Source organism: Cavia porcellus, unplaced genomic scaffold, assembly GCF_034190915.1.
Source record: "Cavia porcellus strain 051 isolate PalLab524CR breed Dunkin Hartley unplaced genomic scaffold, mCavPor4.1 scaffold_8, whole genome shotgun sequence".
Taxonomy (NCBI): Eukaryota; Metazoa; Chordata; class Mammalia; order Rodentia; family Caviidae; genus Cavia; species Cavia porcellus.
In genome coordinates this window covers 70569209-70587086 of record NW_026947491.1, presented here as the reverse complement: position 1 = coordinate 70587086, position 17878 = coordinate 70569209, and positions in this window count along the sequence as shown.

The window sequence follows — 17878 nt, the reverse complement described above, 5'->3', positions numbered from 1 at the left end:
GAGAACAGTGTCAAAAGCACAGATGTTATATCTTTAAAAATGCTGTCTCTGTGGTATGAGATGACAGGAACTTTTAATTTTGATCATGCATAGTATTTTTAGATTTTTTGATACTATTTTTAGATTTCATCAAAGTAGTTATATCTTTTGTAACACACTTTTATATGAGTAATATCTAGCTATATGTATATATGTATGTGTATGTATGTTTCTCTAATTTTAAGATTTCAAATTGAGGCCCCAGCTTCTCTCATGTGTACTGGGCAAGTGCTACACATGCCTGCAGGAGCGAGCATACACACCCACACATGTGCACGTGTACACACACACACACGCACACATGCACACACACGCACAATGGCCTGATGCTGTACTAAGCAACAAAGATTTTTTAAAAAGTCATACTATTTGCCTTCCAGGATAGAGAGCTCAGTCATTTGACAAAGATTTAATATCCAGTATAAATAATACTTAACAACACAAAATCCAAGTGATCTACCTCAAAAAAAATTGGCAAATGATATGAATAGAACTTCTCAAAAGAGGAAAATAAATGACCAACAAATATATGAGTCAATGCTCAATGTCATTAAACATCAGGGAAACTCAAATCAACATTGTAATATGGCTGCATCTCATCCAGTTACACTGACAATTATCAACAGAACAAAAAACAAATGCGGGTGAGGATATGGGAAAATTAAACACATTATTAATAGAAATGTGAATTAGTATAGCCATTATGAAGAATATTAGAGAGGTTCATAAAAAACTTAAAATAGACCTACCATAGAATTCAACTATCTCATTTCTGAGTATGTATCCAAAGAAAAGGAAAAAACTCCAATGCGATATCTGCATATCTGTGTTTCCTGTAGTACTAGTCACAGTAGCTAAAATATTGAATCAGTCTGGATGCCTATCAGCAGATGAATGTACAAAGAGAATACAAGAAGAATTAAGTCCTGTCATTTGCAGCAAAATGACTTAAAACAAATAAGATAGACAAAAAAGACAGTTACTGCATGGTCTTCCTCATAGATGGAATTGAAAAACATTAATCCTAATTTACAACTGTGATTGACAGAAGTTGGAATGTGTGAGTGGAGGAGGAGTATAAACAGAAGGAGAAGGTGTAGTTTCCCTAATTTTCTCTCACTGAGTTTGTGTACAGGAATACTATTGATTTTTGAGAGTTGACTTTGTATCCAGCTACTCTGCTGAATTTGCTTGTTAACTCTAGCAGTATTTTGGTGGACTTTTGGGAGTCTTCTATGTAGAGTATCATGTCAACTGCAAATGATGATAATTTAACTTCTTATTTTTCTATGCTTATTCCTTTTATTACTCTCTCGTCTAATTGCTCTGGCTAACATTTCCAGAACTATGTTGAATAGGATGGTGATAGTGGACATCCTTGTCTTGTTCCTGATTTTAGGGTGAAAGATTCAAAATGTACAATAGCTATTATGAAAGTGAAAGGGGAAGAAATTGCTCAAAAGGAAAAAAATTGGGATAAGAGAAAGGAGAAAAAAAGGGAAACATATATATATGCACACACACACACACACACACACACATATATATATACATATATGTATGTATGTGATATATCACACACACATGCATATATACATATATGTGTGACACTACTAATCTTTGTTAGTTCATCAAAAATAACAGTTTTTGCTTTCATTGTTTGGTCATTTTTTCATGCCTATATCTTGTAACCTGAGCAACTACTTTGGAGATGACAGCACGCAGTATATTAACTATTGTTAACTTCCTGTTATTTTGTTTCAAAATTTTGTATCATCTTTTTTGTTCTTTTTTTATTTTAAAATTTAAAAAAACTGAAGAGGTGTTCGAACATCAATAGTATATGCTGTATGCCTACATGGAAATATCACACTGAACTCAATTAATATGAGCAATTTATGCATGTTAATCAAAGTAAAAATACAAATAAAGATAAAAAGTCACCTCAATTTAAACGTGTAAGTATATCATTGGTTGTCAGAATTTCAAGATGCAGAGATTAAAATAAGTGAATCAGATGACTATTTTAGGATGCTGAAACTGTTTAGCATGACCCTGTAATGCTTACTACAGGACATTACATATTTGTCAAAACTCAAAAACTTTACACCTTCATTTACATTGATGTTTAAGATATCATTTAAGGCATCAGAGGTTCCCAGGGTAGAATACTAAATAGTACAGAATAGTTTAACTGAACATCAAATATTCATTCACTGAATGAAAAGAGGAAATAAGGTGCTGATCCAAGCGATTTTGGCAGTAAGTGAAGTCTATTAGACTGCCTACAAAAGCAACTGTACATAAGAGGGGCACTATATGATAAAATTATTTTCCATTTGCATGCAGGTTAGCAATTTTGAAATTGCTATATATGTACACAGAAACTGAACAATTAAAGAAGCAAAATGGATTGACTGCAACATTACCCTGTATTGCAGGGCAAAGAGAAAAGGTTAGAATAATCTATGTAATAATTGTTTCCATTTGGAAATATTAGTATTAACTCACAGCTAGCTTAATATAGATAAATGCAGGTGGTTGAACGCAAATATATATAGTCAGCTAAAAGGATAAGCAAGCTAAGACATCTAAGTACAAACAACCATTCTGGAGTTCAGAATTTGGACTTCAATAAAAGGGAAGAGAGTTTGGAGCTAGGGATTTAGCTCTGTGGCATAAGCACTTTTCTGGCAAGCGTGAGATCTTGAGCTCGATCCCTGGTATCAAAAAAAAAAAAAAAAAAGAAGGCTGAGTACGTTTAAAACTGGGCATGGTAACCCCAGCACTTCGATGCTGAAACAGGAGGATCATTGCAAGTTCGAGACCAGCCTGGGCTACGAAGTGAGTTCAAGACCAGCCTGAACTGCAGTGAGACCCTGTCTCAAAAATAAAAGGAAAGGAAAGGAAAGAGAGTTTGTTAAAGAAATTGCTCCAAATATTTTATTTTTGGTACAGAGAATCAAGAAATACATGAGATGAAATTGGGGTGTCTTAGTTCAGAAAGTACTAAAAACAAAACAAAACAATTATAGAGGCATGTCAAAGAGACACAGGAAAAGAGCCCCAGTAGACAAGCTCAAAAAATTTGAAAAACAAGGTAAATTGTCAGTATAGGATTATGATTTAGTAATGTAGCTATTCATGAGTCCTTAAATCAATAATGATTGGACAACACATAGAAAATAGATAAGCCCTTTTAAAAATGTATGTAGCTATTCTACCCTTTAGACAGAGTTCAACTGTCTAATCTTAGTTTGCTGCTACAAAATATCTTAGGATAATTTATAAACAATGCATTTTTTTAAAATCGGTATCAGGGATCAAACTCGCAAGGCAGGTGCTTATGCCACTGAGCTAAATCCCCAGCCCCCAAAAATGCATTTCTTGCAGTGTATTTCTGAGGCTGGAAGTGCCAAGATCAAGGTGTCTGCAGAGCTGGTGGCTGTTAAAGCCTTTTCCTTGTAGAAGACCTCTCATGGTAAAAGAGGTTGAAAGGGAAAAATATAAGGATAAACTTACTCTCTAACAATTTTACAAGCGCACTAATACATCCATGCAGGTGAGCTTCATGATGTAGTCACCTCCCTGCCTCTTATCACTTGATCTGGTGGCTTAAACTCCAACATGTGAATTCTGTATTTAAACTGTAGTTTACTCTTTTAAGTGTGAACTCTGCATAGTGATTTTCTTCCAGAGAGAAAGCAAGCACAAAAACAGTAAATTTATGTGAAGAAACCTAACAAATACTACTCCAAACCAGTTGGTAGAGAATAATAGCCTTGAAGATATGCAAGTCTCAGTTCCAGAAGCATGTGGGTGTTGTATTACACAGCAAAGGTGAACTCAGGCTGTAGATAAACCTAAGGTTACTACAAGTTCATCTTGTATTGCTCGTGCCCAAGGTAATCATGAGGGTCATCAGGAATGAAAGGAAGAAGCAGATGAAAAAAATTAGAGAGAGAATGAACAAAGGAAGGAAGGCGAAGAGATTCAAAACTTCTGATACTGATGTGGAAAAGAAGGCCCAGGAATCAAGTGTAGCTGGCCTCTAGGAACTGCACAGGCAAGGAAGTAGATGCTTTTCTAGCACCTCTTAAAAAACATGTAGTTCTGCTGATGTAGTTTTTCTCTAAGTATTAGTGACTAAAACCAGGGCTTTCCCGCTGAGCTGCATGTGCAGCTCTTTTATATGCATGAATTTTAAGTTTTAAAATAGACTCTTGCTAACTCAAAATGTTGCTCAGTCTGGGGTTGGACTTGTTTTTCTCCTGCTTCATTTGTCTAGAGTGCTGAGATAACAGAAGTTTAACAGATTAAGTGCCGCCAACACACACACACACACACACACACACACACACACACACACTTAAATTATATTTTGAGTTTAATGAGATTATGTTATTAAAAGATAGTTTTTTTGTTTAACTTGCTGAATTTGTTGTGATTTGTTATGGCAATAATAGACAATCAAAACACATAAAATCAACAATAAAATCCATGTTGATAGTATATATCATTGATACTTAGTGATCACAGTGGAGCCCCATTTCTGCTGTCTTTCCACCTAATCACATCGAGTCTATTCACCAGAAACATATTAGGCAATATCTTATTGAAGAAGATTGTACAAAAAAACCTAACCATTAATTATCAAAAATCTTAAGGCTTTAAAAATCAAGGAAAGTTTGAGAAAATGTTGAGCGGCCTTAAGAAGATATTATGTAACAAAATGGGATGGAAAGCGGAAAAAAATGACCTTAAGGTAGAACTGAGGGCAGTTGAACTAGTACTGTATGAAATGCAGTCAATAATATGTAAGTACTAGTTCATTCATTTTAATAAATGCACCATATTTACACAAGAGGTCAATAATATATTGAAAACTGGGAATAGGAAATATAGGCATTGCTACTCTCTTGATAACCATCAGGCAAGTGTAAAAGTTATAAACAAGAACTCTTTGCCTTCACCTATGTCTCCAAGATTTCCACCTACCTTGTCTTCCAGTATATTTAGTGTTTCTGTTTTACTGAAAGAGCCTTTGAGGGGACTCTGATTTTAGTTCCAGTCACTGTCTGAGTTCCATCACATGTGGCATTCCCAACTGGCAAGAACCTGGCTGAGCCCAGTTCTACCCAAAATCATGAGAGATGACATTTGTTTAAACAATTGTTTTCAATGATACAAAGTGTCATGGTTTATGTTTGTGTCGCCCAGGCCTCATGAGTTTGCATTGTTCATATATGATGGTTCATTGTCTAGTGCTTGGATTGATGGTGTCAATGCTCCACCCACATAGGGGTGGAGCCAGGATGTGATGTAATGGCAGGAAGAAGGTGTGTTTTTCTCTTTGCTGGTTTGAGTTTGCTGCTGGCAGCTGCCATGAACTGCAGCCCAGCCATGCCTGCCTGTCTTGGAGACAACTGAGTGTGGACTGAAACCTCCAAAAACTGTAAGAAATAAACCTTTCCTTTCCCAACTTTGGGCTTCAGGTATTTTGTCTCAGCGACGAGTAAAAAGTAAACTAAGACACAAAGTTCAGAGTTTTGTTATGCAGAAATCAATAAAGGAATAGTCCCAAAACCTCATCTTCTTTCTAGATTTCTCTGCCAATAAGTTACTTTTCTTTCCAAACTTCACCAGTTTACACTGACTGTCTCCTTACTGCAGAATTAAATTCTCTTACTGTATAATATCCTTTGTCCTAGTCATACTAATTGATGTGAATCATCTAGAAAACAAGACAAATTCTGCTATTATTTTACTGAGAAATTACAGTTTTTCTTAGATGTTCTATTTTTAATATTAAAGAAAAGTCATCATTTTCATGTACATACATGTAAATATGCAGAGCAATGCACAGCATTTAATAAGAGTTTAGTGTGCCATGTCAAAGGCTCAACACCTTGCACATGACCTCATTCAATTCTTAGTGCAAGTCTATGATGCAAGAGCTATTATTATTTTATAGATAAGAAAATATATCTTAAAGAGATTAAGTAACTTGACTGAGTTGTGTAACTAGTAAAACTGCAAGAAGATTTATAACTATATTTATAATATCATAGTACATGTGCTTAGCTAATACCTTGTATTGCTAACCAACGAGCTTATCAGGAGCTTCTGTAAGAGAGAAGCACTGCAAATCTTTAAATGAGAATGTGTTTGTGACATGGGAAGTGAAAGCATTCTGTGATAAATGCATACGTTTTCCTTGGCCACCATCACAAATGCCTGCCTTTCCTGCCATCTGTCTTCCTTTTGTACTATTTTCCATTTACAATTTTATGAGTTCTCTCATGATCTCTCTTCTTAAACCTTTTTTCCAGTTCAGCTTTTAGATTTATCATTTCGTGCTAAAAAAAAAAAGTTTCTACCACCTCAACAATTTCATGATACCCACATCCCAGTTTCTTTTGTTGACTGTTGACTACATACCTCATTCATGGTTCCATTCAGTTTAGTTTTTCTCGTTACTGATCAGTCCTGTGATGGTGAGGATGGTAGAAAGTGATCATTTCATCAATCACTTGACTCCTGTTGCCCAGCAGGAACTTTACCTCATAATGTTGAGAAAGTTTTCTATTGAGATTCATGATGTCTAATTAAATAACCTTGGTACTGTTTGTCTCACAGCCTGATCAAATTTATAGTCAAGAAGACTGTAGGGGCCCACCTAGAGTATCTTTCCATTTCTAATTCTACATGATTCTGAGTGATTCTGGTACTTATATAAATAAATTTCTAAGTTTTTTGATGTTTCTTGGGATTTCTTTACTTCTTCAAGAGTCATTGACTCTTCTAAAATCATTCATATCCATGTGATTTATTGGAACAACTTATTTTCTTCAAGAATTTAGGTCAAAATTTAACCTTCAATATTTCACTTTTTTAACACTATTTTCGCGACTTTAATTAAAATCATTACAATATGACCTTGCTTCTTTTTTATGTTTTATATCTATATGAAAGAACAAATAACAAAAATACAAAGTATTTTCAGAAACCCCTGTAGAGATTTTCAGAAGTGAGCTTCAAAATTTGTGCATGCTCACATTGTTGTTATAACTGTAGTCGGTATTATACAAATAAAATTATCAGGAAACACATTTAGAATAGATAATGTGACTACATATTTTTACTTTAAAAATATTATTCACGTTATACCAGGTAGTTTTGCCTAATATCTTTCCTAAATTATACTATTTATTTATCATAAAAACCCATTACACTTCATAGTATTACCACTATTTGCAGATGGGGAAAAAGTTTGAAAAACAACAGTCAAAGTCAGAGCATAGTATTAGAGACAAAAAGTGAACTCATCTAAACACTACACTAAACCACTGTGCTGTCTTAGATTCATGTCTAAAGCATTCTCAAACAGTCCAATATGCTTTCCTACTGGTCTTTGCAATATAAGCATTGAGCTGGCTATGTTTCACTGAAATCCAGCATGAAAATCTGCAGGCATGGAGGAAATCATTCTGACATTTTAAAATTCTAGTAAATTTAGACTTCACTGTTTTTCTGTGAACTCAGAAAATTATCCACTGTTTGAGCATTATATAACTAAATAGGAAGAACACAGGCTGGAAGGCTGCAATAGCTCCAGAGAGCACATACCTAAATAAATACGATGGGAGGACTCCCCCACCTCAACATCGGTGTGCAGAGGAGGGGCTGGGCGGGTCTGGGGCGCCTGCATCAGCCTCCCTGTGTGTCTGGAGGACTGTGGATATCTCAGCAAGCAGGGGAGGATAGCAGGTTCCAGAGGCACCACGGCCAGTGGTGAGTGCTTAGCGCACTCTGCCCAAATTCCAGACTGTTTGGGACCCTCCAGGCTTCCGGGTGCAGTGAAGTGGAGAAGTGGGTTTGAGGACTCTACATCTACCTCCCCATCGCAGCTGCACTTGGAGAACTGTGGAGCTTCCAACAAGTAGGCGGGCGCACGCTATCCCCTGAACCCAGCCTGTTTGGGACTCCCACACCTCACCATTGGTGTGCAGAGGAGGGGCTGGGCGTATCTGGTGCGCCTGAATTGACCTCCCTGTGTGTCTGGAGGACTGGGGATATCTCAGCAAACAGGGGAGGATCGCAGGTTCCAGAGGCACTGCGGCCAGTGGTGAGTGCTCAGCATACTCTGCCCAAAGCCCAGACTGTTTGGGACCCTCCAGGCTTCTGGGTGCAGTGAAGTGGAGAGGCAGGTTTGAGGAGGCTACATCAGCCTACGCATCCCAGCTGCACTTGGAGAGCTGTGGAGCTTCCAAGGGGCAGGTGGGCGCACAGTGTCCCTGAGGCCCAGCTTATCTGGAACTGCAGAGTTCTGAACAGGCAGAGGAAGGCCATTGGTTCTGCAGGCCCAGAGGCTTGGGGTAACAGGGTGCCAGCATCTTAGGAGCTGCAAACATAGAAGGGGATTTCCAATAGACCCTGAGGAAGTTTTCAAATAACACTTGAAACACAGAAATATAGGAAAATGACAAAACGAAAGACCAAATTACAACCTCAAACCTCCAGCCCATCTCAAGAAACCCTAGGAGCAATGTATATAGAAGAAAATATATGCCATTCACCTCAAATATCAGACACAATAGCTACTGAAATTAACAAGCAACTCCAGGAAGCTTTAAAGAAATTCAAACTTGAAATAATCTCCCAGGTAAAAGATGAAATGATAAAAGAAACGAAAGAGATTCTGAATATATCTAAAGAAAACACAGATAAAAATTGGAGGAAATAAACAAAAAGATAGAATCCCTAGACAAGCAATATAAGAAACAAACAGAATACATAATGCAGATGCACAGAGATATACAGGAAATAAAAAACTCCACTGAAAGTTGTAAAAACCGCCTTAATGAAAGTGAAGATAGAATTTCAGACCTTGAAGACAGGATTGCAGCTAGTGAACAGGAAAGGAAAGATCTTTTAAAAATAACAAGGAATCAGGAAACAACAATTCAACAACTAAAAGACGATGCAAAGAAAAATAACATAAGAATGATAGGGATTAATGAAAAAGAAGGAGACAATATAAAGGATGTCAAGAGGATATTTAGAGAAGTAATAGCTGAAAATTTCCCAAGCATGAGATCAGAAACTGACATCAGGATCAGTGAAGGACATAGAACTCCAAATAGTCATAACCAAAATAAAACTACACCCAGATATATAATAATCACCATCCCAGAAATCCAACACAAGAATAGATTATTAAAAGCTGTCAGAGAGAAAAGACAGATCACTTATAAAGGAAAACCTATCAGAATCACAGCAGATTTCTCAAGCACAAATAATAAAGTCAAGAAGAGCATGGAGTGAAGTATTCCAGATCCTAAAGCAAAATGATTTCCAACCTAGACTGATGTATCCTGCAAAACTATCATTCAAAACTGATGGGGAAATATGATACTTCCATGACAAAGAACAGCTGAAGAACTTCATGAACACCAAACCAACTCTGCAAAAAATATTGAAAGACAGTTTAGATACACAAAGGAAAAAACCACTAAGCAAAGCAGATAATTAAACAGAACAGAAAGATAAAGATGCAACAGCAGAGAAATAACATGTCAACAATAAACCAGCATTTAACAGTAATAACCATTAATGTAAATGGTCTCAATGCACCAATCAAAAGAAACAGACTATCAGAATGGATCAAGAAACAAAATCCAACCATATGCTGTTTACAGGAAATGCATCTAACCCAGAAGGATACTCACAGACTGAAAGTCAAAGGATGGAAAACAATACTTCATGCAGCAGGAATCCAAAAAAAGGCAGGAGTAGCCATTCTGTTTGTAGACAATGTGAACTTTAAACCAACAATGACCATAAAGGACAAAGAAGGTCACTACATACTCGTAAGGGGGAAACTCTAAGAGGAAGAGATAACTATCTTAAATATATATGCACCAAACTCCAGAGCACCCAGTTATATAAAACAACTATTAACAGAAATGAAAACTCAAATTATCAGTAACACAATTGTAATGGGGGACCTCAATATGCCATTGACACCAAGTGACAGATCAACCAGACAGAAAATGAGCAAAGAAATAACAGAACTGAATCACACCTGCAAACAAATGGATTTGATAGACATATACAGAATGTTCCACCCAACATCAGAATACACATTTTTCTCAGCATTAAGTGGATCATTCTGTAAAATAGACCATATATTAGCTCACAGAACATATTTAAACAAATGCAAAAGAGTTGAAATCATCCCTTGCATGTTATCGGATCGTAGCGCTCTGAAGTTAGAAATTAATGATAAAAGATATTGCAAAAATCTCACAAACACATGGAAACTGAATAACACACTCTTGAGTAATCAGTGAGTCACAGAAGAAATTAAAGAAGAAATTAAACAATACCTAAAAGAAAATGAAAATGCAGATACAACTTACCGGAATTTGTGGGATGCAATGAAAGCCGTCCTCAGAGGAAAATTTATTGCACTGAGTTCCCACATCAGAAAAACAGAACGAATACAAATAAATAACTTGATGGTACACCTCAAACAGCTAGAAAAAGAAGAGCAAGTCAAGCCCAAAGCCAAAAGAAGAGAGGAAATTATAAAAATCAGAGCAGAAATCAATGCAATAGAGACTAACAAAACAATCCAAAGAATCAACGAATCAAAGAGTTGGTGCTTTGAAAGAATAAATAAAATTGACAAGCCCTAGCCAACCTTATTAAAAAAGGGAAGAAAAAGCTCAAATTCATGCAATAAGAAATGAAAATGGGGAAACCACTACAGACCCAATAGAAATACAGAAGATCATCAACACCTATTTCAAAAACCTCTACTCTCAAAAGTTTGATAACACAGAAGAAATAGACAGATTCTCAGAAACATATGAAGTACCAAAGTAGATCAGGAGGATGTAAAACTGTTGAATAACCCAATCTCTGTTAATGAAATTGAAAATGTAATTACGTCCTTACCTACAAAGAAGAGCCCAGGCCCAGATGGATTCACTGCAGAATTCTACAAGAAATACAAAGAAGACCTAATGCCGACACTCCTCAAACTATTCAATGAAATTGAAAGGGAAGCAATCCTTCCTAAGTCATTCCTGGAAGCAAATATTACTCTAGTACCAAAACCTGAGAAAACCCAACTAAAAAAGAGAACTATAGACTGATCTCCCTAATGAACACAGATGCAAAAATCCTCAATAAAATATTGGCAAATAGGATGCAGCAAATCATCAAGATTATACACCATGACCAAGTGGGATTCATCCCAGGAATGCAAGGATAGTTCAACATACGTAAATCAATAAATGTAATCCACCATATCAATAAAGCCAAAAGTAAGAATCACATGATCATTTCTATAGATGCGGAAAAAGCCTTTGATAAGGTCCAACATTTATTTATGATAAGAGCTTTACAGAAAATTGGAATAGATGGTCTTTACCTCAATATGATAAAGGTCATGTATGACAAACGAATAGGCAGCATCATACTAAATGGCCAAAAATTGAAAGCTCTTACTTTAAAATCAGGCAAAAGACAAGGATGTCCTTTATCACCACTCCTATTTAATATAGTACTGGAAGTACTAGCCAGAGCAATTAGACAAGAAAGAAACATAAAAGGGATAAAGATAGGAAAAGAAGAAGTTAAATTATCATTGTTTGCAGATGACATGATACTCTACATAGAAGACCCCCTAAGCTCCATTGAAAGACTCTTAGATACAATAAATGAATTCATTAATGTGGCTGGATACAAAATCAATACTCACAAATCAATAGCATTCCTATACATGAACAACGAAATCACAGAGAGGGAAATGATTGAAACTACACTCTTCACATTAGTAAGCAAAAAAATGAAATATTTAGGAATTACTCTTACAAAAGAAGTGAAAGATTTATACAGTGAAAATTATAATACACTGAAAAAAGAAATTGAAGATGATCTCAGAAAATGGAAAGACATCCCTCGCTCATGGATAGGAAGAACAAACATTGTGAAAATGGCCATTCTTCCAAAACTGTTATACAGATTAAATGCAATCCCAATAAAAATACCATCAACATACCTTATAGATCTAGAGAAATCACTCCTAAATGTCATCTGGAACCAGAAGAGACCTAGAATAGCAAAGGGAATTCTAAGCAGCAAAGACAAAGCAGGAGGCATCACAATCCCTTACTTGAAGTTATACTACAAAGCAAAGGTAGTAAAATCAACATGGTATTGGAACCAAAACAGAGCCGAAGATCAATTCAATAGATTAGAAGATACAACCACAACTACAAACACACTCAACTACCTTATCTTTGATAAAGGAGCCAAGCAGGTTCACTGGAAGAACAACAGTCTCTTTAATAAATGGTGCTGGAAAAACTGGCTCTCCATTTGCCGAAAACTAAAGCTAGACCCATGTCTATCACCATGTACTAAATTAAAATCTTAATGGGTCAAAGATCTGAATATTAAAACAGAAACACTAAATCTATTGGAAGACAAATTGGGTAGAAACCTTGAAGACATAGGGATAGGTAGAGAATTCATGAACAGGACTCAAACTGCAAGGGAAATACTTCCCAGAATCAATAGCTGGGACCACTTCTTATTAAAAAGTTTCTGCATGTCAAAACAAATCTCCAGCATGGTAAAAAGAAAACCCACAAACTGGGAAAAGATTTTAGTGAACTCTCTCTCAGACAAGGGACTCTTGTCTAAAACATATAAAGAATAAAAAAAATCAGACCCCCAAAATTCAAAGATCCAATTTAAAAATGGGCATCTGAGATGAATACGCACTTCTCAGATGAAGAAATGCAAATGGGAAATAAATACATGAAAAAATGTTCATCATCATTAGTCATTAGAGAAATGCAAATTAAAACCACACTGAGATACCATCTCACTCCTGAAAGAATGGCCAGGATCAAGAAAACCAACAACAACAAATGCTGGAGAGGCTGTGGGGAAAAAGGAACTCTCCTACACTGTTGGTGGGAGTGTAGACTGGTGCAGCTTTTGTGGAGGTCAGTCTGGAGATTTCTCAAAAAGCTGGGATTGGAAGTCCCATTTATTCCAGCTATTCCACTTCTAGGCATATTCCCAGAAGAACTGAAAGCATCATACCACAGTGATATATGTGCACCTATGTTTATAGCAGCACAATTTGTAATCGCCAGATCTTGGTAACAACCCAAGTGTCCATCAACTGAGGAATGGATAAAAAAGTTGTGGTATTTCTATACAATGGAGTATTAATCAGCTATAAAGAAGGATTACATTGAGATATTTATCAATAAATGGGCGCAGCTTGAGACCATACTCATAAGTGAAATAAATCAATCTCGCACGTATGAATACCGAATAGTTTCCCTAATGTAAGTAATGATTCAAGTATATAAAAATATGTGGTAATCATGATTCCCCATTATGTGGCCTTGAAGCCTTATAAAGTTTTCACTTATTAATTGGAAAGGCTTTATTCTGGGCTTCTTGATATGGAAATACTTGAAGCTATAGTATATGAAGTTTTATTCAAATCTTTCAAGGAAAAAGACAGACACTATGGTAACTACTATTAAGTCGGGTTATTTGGTGGTGAACCACTAGGTTGCTGAAACAGTCATGCTTTGACCTGTATTGTTATATTGTTATGTCCTGTTTTATCTCAATCTCTGCCTTATTCATTAAAAAATTATTTAGTTATTTTTTATGTTTTTTTAATTAAGGGGAAAAATTTAAAAAATTAGCAGGGTATATAATAGTAACTTTTTTGATTTCCTATTAACTTGTTTTGAAGTCCTGTAATACTCCCACTATCTTGTTTTGACTGATTAGACTCTGTTCCATTCTGTATGATAGTATCAAGTTTGAGCGTATAGGCAACTACTTTGAAGGCAATAAGATTCACTAAGATGCCCATTCTGGTTTGACAATTGTCTCCTTTGGAAGACCTGTAATGTTTACAATGCTTAAGTTTTATTGGTCCTGTTCTCTACTGTTTTGTTCAACTTTATAATATATAATGAGATAGACAATTCTTTTTAAGGAAACAGGAGACATTGTTGATAACCTTGTACTCTGTTTTACATCATGTGCTATGTCTATCCTTGGTTTGACTGACAGCTTTGCTTTGCCATATTTGACTTTATTCCCCCCCCGAAAAAAAAGTAATAAGAACTAAGGAGTAATAAAACCCAAAATGTGTAAATTTTGTTGTAAAAAAGAGAGGGAAAAAAAAGAGTTCTAAATGATACAATAGCAAGAGTGTTTAGGGGTGTTAAATAGCTGACCATATTAATGTTTTTGGTTGGATCATTGAACACAACTGTTTGCAGTCTCACTGTTTGAATGCCCACTTTGTATGCTTTGATACTGTGGTTTGAGCAACTATCTCTAAGGTGATAATATGTAATCTATTAACCGGTGATTTCTTACTGGGTTTTTTTTTTTTTTGTATTTCTGTATTACTTGTACCCTTACACTGCTTTGTTTTGTTTTGTTTTTTCTCTTTTTCCTTTTAAATAAAATTAAAAAAAATAAATACGATGGAAGATGCAGTGGCTTGTCAAACCCTAACTAAGAAGTTCTGGCCTTCTACTATCTCCTTTCTCTTCTCTTGGCAATGCTCTCATGACTAAACTCAGATTAAGAAAGATTTATCAGTATACAATAAAAATTCATAACACCAAGGAGTCATATAATGACCCAGATGACACAGTAACATATTTTGCCTTACAAAACATTCTCTTAGTTATTTAATTGCATGGGCTATTTCTAGAGACATAGATAGAAAATCATAGTATTACTGAAGAAAGTGTATTTGGAAATAATTCGTGTGTGTGTGTGTGTGTGTGTGTGTGTGTGTGTGGTTCTGGGATCAAACCCAGGACCTTCATATGATAGCAAGCACTCTACCACTGAGTTACACCCTCAGCAAGATGTTTAAAAAACACTATATTATGGATATAATCACTGTTCAATATGTGTACTGTGCGTTGACATTGAGTTTTTTCAGCACCATCATTCAGAAACTTGAAATGTGGGTAAGCCTAAAATAAACTTGGTTGTGATATACAAGCTTCAAGAGAAGGAAAAAAGAAAACTACTAAGGGTTCTAAATAAATAAAACCCCATTTTAGAATAAATTATTAACATTATTGGTTTTCTTTCCATTGCATGAATCAGTTCTTCCATTACTGGTCTAAACACCTGACATCTGTAACTGAAATGACAAGAGCTTTATTTGGCTCATAGTTCTAGAGGTCTCAGTCCATGGTCAGCTCTGAGTCAGAAACATTAGAGTAGAAGGGCATGGAAGACAAAGATCCTTCATCTTTGACAGCTGGAAGGCAGAGCACAGGGGAAGACTGCCAAGGAATTTTCCAAAGGCTCCCCGTTAGTAACCAGCCTCCAATTGGGCTCCAGCTCCTAACAGTATGAGCATTAGAGGGTTGATTCACTGAGTATAGTACCCATGATGCAGTCACCACTCTAACTGTCTCGATTCAGGCAAGATGACAAATAAGCTTAAGTAGCATGTCTATTAAAATCATTTTTGACAACAGATTACATTTCTGTGTGCATGCTGATATTGTTATTGGACATATCACTTCAATATATACATTCTTGTTATTTTGAAGGCATTTTCACAGGCATAATCTCATTTCCTTTACAAGCATATTTTAAATCACTATACGAAGTCATTGGAAGATATTCTAAGTTTTCTTGGATTGCTATTCAAATCCATTCATTACTATCCATCTTTAAAATTCATATCTTGTGAATAAACACATGTACTTTAATAGATAATCCAGTAAAATTTTAGAAATGTTATGCTTAAGCATGTTCCAAGGGTTCATTCTTGTTCTTGGTATAACTTTTAAACTGAGTTTTCTAAATTGATATATGAAAGTTGCTAAAATTTGCTAGCATTGATTCTCAAACTTTGGGGTGCATCAGAAATGTCTTGTTAAAAATAAGACACGTATATGTGGAGATGCATTATTTGTTAAGCAGTAACTCTCTGGCATTTGAATTCTGAGATCCAATTCACTGTCAGATTTTTAAAAGTTATCTCTCTTCTCAGGAACTTTGAGTTTATTATCTATCACTTCATTATATTTCTTGATAGGTGAGTGAAAATCACACTTGTTCGGAGAGCTCCTACGAAACCTTTGATAGAGAAGAAAACTTTTAATGTGAGCCTGTCTAGACCATTTGGATAGTTAATTACTCCACTAACACCTGGAAGACAAGTGACTGACAAAATTAATAGACAAAGTTTTATTAAAATTATTACTCTATTGCCTAAATTGATGACAACATGTAATTTTCTTTTTTGTAGCCCTCACTATAATTTGCTTCATTTAGTTTGCTGAGAACATTACAGTTTTCTGTGATTACTCTATGAACTTCAAGAAAAGTGCTTTTGTGTGTTGGGCCATTTATAATGCCAGCCAAAAGGCACATCCTTAATAAGAAGAAATCAAAAGGTTAACTTCAATTATGATCATCTTTCCTGTGACCACTTGAGTGATCCTGCTCAGAACATAGAGTGTACAAAATACACTCCTCCTACATATGCCAACCTGTCACAGAGATATCTTGCTCTTTAAATGTTCTAGTACTTAAAATAGATATTGCTAAAGATCAGCCTTACAATTCAGCATTCACAGTCTTGATTTTCTTGTAGATATAGTTTAAAAAGAGATTCACAGAGATAAGAATTCTCACTGCATTTATTCTTCTTTCTGCCATGGTGCATCTCCCTGGCCCCTGTACATGTCAAGAAATTGTTGCTTTACCCTAACCCAGGGTCTTTAAGGACTAAGCACAAAATGATCTCCTGTAAAGAGAAAGTCTATTTTAGAGGTTGTAAGATTCTCAACGTTGCTCACTGCTAAATCTGACCATAATGTTCTCCAGTTTAAAATATCAATGTGATGCCCTCATTAAATAGGATAAAATTCATGTTCTGTAATACATTCCACCTTCTCCATGATCTTAACCTATTTCTCTAGCCTCATCTCAGTGTTCCTGTCTTCCCCTTGAAGTAAGGTCCCTATTAAATGGCCCGTATTGCTCTTTGGAAGCCTCCACTTCACTTCTTTTCTTAGCACTCAAATTGTACAATGGAAGTCTTCACTTACAACATTCCTTATGCCTGCTGCTGGACATTACCTTCTCACAGCTTCAGGATTTTAAATCTCTTGGTTCAGAAAAGGAGTGGAACAAGAACTTTCCTCACACCTTAGACTGGGTGAGGTGATATGCCGTGACATTTCCACGCAGTTCCATGATGCTTTGTGTACACCCTGCCATGGTGCATTGAAGTTGTTTTTATTGCATTGCTCTTATATTATACTGACCTAATCACACCTAATTAGATATATCTAATCCAGTGTGGAAATTTCTAGATTTAGGCTCATAGGTACTTCTTAAAAAGTTAAAAGAAGGGAACGAGTGGATATTCCTATGGTGGATATGGTGTATTAGCACATTAGATAAATATCTGTTTAACTAACTACAAAATTATACTAATAAACTATGTAATCATCAGGCTGTACAGGAAAGAAAAACTGTGCAGGCGGTTGTCAAACATCAAACTGAAGAGATGAATATTTTTCTTCTGAAATTTTAAGGTAAGTACATTTTCCCTTTAAAGTACTTGTTTTGGAAGTAATTTAATATAGGGGTGATACAGACATAGTTAGGCAGCATAAAATCATTTATATAAAATTTTTTATACACAGAATGTCTTCCTCATTATTTGAAGAGATCAATGATTTTAATTTTATATTTCTGAAGTAAAGTATTCTTGGTTTGCAGTGAGCAA